Source organism: Centroberyx gerrardi, unplaced genomic scaffold (genome assembly GCF_048128805.1).
Source record: "Centroberyx gerrardi isolate f3 unplaced genomic scaffold, fCenGer3.hap1.cur.20231027 Scaffold_66, whole genome shotgun sequence".
Taxonomy (NCBI): Eukaryota; Metazoa; Chordata; class Actinopteri; order Beryciformes; family Berycidae; genus Centroberyx; species Centroberyx gerrardi.
This window is the reverse complement of record NW_027605201.1, coordinates 24,666-27,500: the sequence shown is the minus strand read 5'-3', so window position 1 is coordinate 27,500 and position 2,835 is coordinate 24,666. Positions and strand designations below refer to the sequence as shown.

At 41.3% G+C, this 2,835-nt stretch overlaps 1 protein-coding gene across 1 annotated transcript in view; it reads left to right on the top strand.

Annotated features, from left to right (window-relative positions):
• The window catches only part of LOC139914466 (7SK snRNA methylphosphate capping enzyme-like), an 11,142-nt gene extending 10,610 nt beyond the window's left edge, over nt 1-532 (top strand). Inside the window, exon 9 of the mRNA XM_078282309.1 lies at nt 1-532. This exon is cut by the window's left edge and continues 302 nt beyond it. The gene's annotated coding sequence lies outside the window, so the exon portion shown is untranslated.
• The last annotated feature ends 2,303 nt before the right edge of the window (nt 533-2,835 follow it).

Genomic DNA, 2,835 nt, shown 5'->3' with positions numbered 1-2,835 from the left:
AGCCAAAATGGCTGCCTGTCTCCTGTATGGCTTCCCAGTGGCTCCAAGATGTCTGCCACAGGAAGCGGGAAGCAGGAAGCAGACAGATGTCTCACTCTGTCAGACTTCCTGTCACAGACTCAGAGCTTGCAGCTGATTGGTTGAACAATTAAGTCGTTTAACAAGCTGGTTCATCACAGAGAATAAACTGACATCTGATTGGAGGATGGGGTTCATTCAGCACTTCCTGTTTCATGAGGTCAAGCAGGAAGTGAAGCTGATTGGTTGGTTTTCTTAACGGCAGTTAAACTGAACTGAATTCTGCCTGGGAGGCAACATGGCCGCCGAGCGGAGCCGGGTCACCGGGACAAAGCAGAGGATTGTGGGTGATGGGCGTGTCCTGACCCGCTGTGACCCCTGGTCCTGAAATCTGATTGGACCAGAGGCAGGAAGTGACGAGTCTTTCAAAAATCTTCACTGAACTGTCGGACTTCTTTTAAAACATTATTTTACTGTTTCTGTTCTTTGGGAAAATAAAAGCCACTTGACTTGTTTCTGCTTCCTGTTTGTTTTGTTTCTCCTTCCTGTTTGTGTTGTTTCTCCTTCCTGTCTGTGTTGTTTCTCCTTCCTGTTTGTTCAGGGTTTGAACCTGTGACATCATGTTATGTTCTCCGCTCAGTCTCACATTTTCTTTACCAAACCACAAAAAAATCCACCTGATTTGTATGAATAGATTTTATATATATTCTGTTGCAGACTTTTATTTTGAAAAGGATCAGTTTCTGTTTGTTGTTGCAGGAAGTGAGGCAGTTTTACCTTCAAAATAAAATGTGTCAGTTTGAACAAAAGTAGAAAAGTCTTAGTGGGATGAACAGGAAAACAGGGGAGTCTGAGAGGAGAGGAGGGAAGGAGAGGAGGAGAGGAGGAAATAGGAAATTTGAGCCCTCTGGTCCAAATCCAACCTGGTGAACCAGAATAAGGACCCTGTGGTTCTGTCATCCTGAAAACTGAGCAGGAGGTCGACAGTCTGGACGTTTTCACACCTTCCTTCTGAAGAAGTAATAAACTTTAACTTAAACTAAACTTTAAGTTTACTCTTTAAAGTATACTTAAGTATAAAAAGTAACTAACTTTGGGGAACAGTAAGTTTACTTTTCTGTCAGTGGGACTAAATTGGCCACTTTCAGGTTATTAAACTATACTATACTGTAAGAATACTTAAGTATTCTTTAATTAGTTACTGCACTTTAAGTTACTTTTAGTGTCATTAAAAGCAAAAGCCCAAGTGGGCTTCCAGTCCAAGTTTTAAAAGTATAACTTTTAAATAAACGGTTCTCAAGTGTAGTACAACAAATTAAAATAAAAGTAGACTTGTTCTTTTTTTTTTTTTAGTTTAAATTAAAGTATACTAAAAGTGAACTGAATAAACTTCTTCTTTCTAAGGTCAACAGAGTAAAATAAAAGTATTCTTGCCCATTTTAAGTTTTAAGTAATAATAATAATAATATATTCATACTGAGTTAGTTTGAGGTTTATTTTCCGGTCTGAGAGTTCAGAGAGAAAGTCTGTCAGGAGAATATTATATCAACATTTTAAATAAGTGTGTGTGTGTGTGTGTAAATATAAATATATATTTACTTATCATTACTCTTTAGGTCAGTGGTTCTCAACGTGGGGTCCGGGGACCACCGGGGGTCCCTGAGGGGGTTCCAGGGGGTCCCGCAGCAAACTGATGAATTATTAAACTTCAGCATCATTTCATTAAAGAAGTGAACAGAGTTAGAGAAAGCAGCAGAATGACTTCTGATCAGTTTCTCTGTTCTCTCTCTACCTGCAGCACAGACAGTCAGGGAGCTCTGGACTAAATCATCTGACAATACAAATATTCTCACATTTGGGTCTGAGAGACTAAATCTCATCAGATGGGGTCTGTGGCTCTGATGTGGACTGGATCAGGGTCCTGGATGAACAGGTTCAGCATCACTGCTTCAGGTGACGGTGTAGTTCTGTAGTGTTTTCATAGTCTGTCAGTCTGATTGTTGTCACTTCATCACTTTTCCTGTCGGTCTCATGGACTTGAGTATCCCGGTTCTGATCATATTCGGGATATGGCGTTTACATGGAACAGAGAAATCTGGTTATTCATATCCTCGTATACATGATCAATACTAGTATCCCGGTTACTGATTACTGCATGCTGTGTGCGCAGGCGCCTGTGATGTTTACAACACAACCGTGCAATTAATCTGATATTCCTCTGTAACTGTTAACCTTAAATTCATTTGACTGTTTTGTTTTGATGTTTGGCCACGTAGTAAATTAATGTTTCTTTAGTATTTTCCACCGTGAGCTGACTGGCTCCTGTACGTGTTGGGAAACCGGCGTCTGTAGTCTGTACACTACAGACTGGAACAGGTCAGCATTTCGATGCTTTCTCCATCTAAACTGCCGAGTATATTTCATTCTTTCATCCCCGAAAGACAAAACTCAGTTTCCTCATCGCTCCAGAAGTGAGACGCTCTCGTTGCCGTTGTTTGTGTTTTTCTGTCACGTCGCTCGGCTGAAGCCGCGCCTGCGCAGGTAGTCGGCAGCGGTCAGAAACCGGGATGAGATGTTTACATGCAGCAGCATCCCGGTTTCTTTCGGAGGACTCCAGCTAGCATAATCGGGTTTCTCAAAACCGGGATAAGGGTTATCCAGGTTTCTGAAATCGGGATATGATGTTTACATGCGCAAACAGAAAAACAGGATATTTTAAAAACCCGATCATAGCCGGGATACTCAAGTCCATGTAAACACAGAGAACAAACAAAGACCAGCAGAACCAGAGGAACACAAACTGAGAACATCTTCACT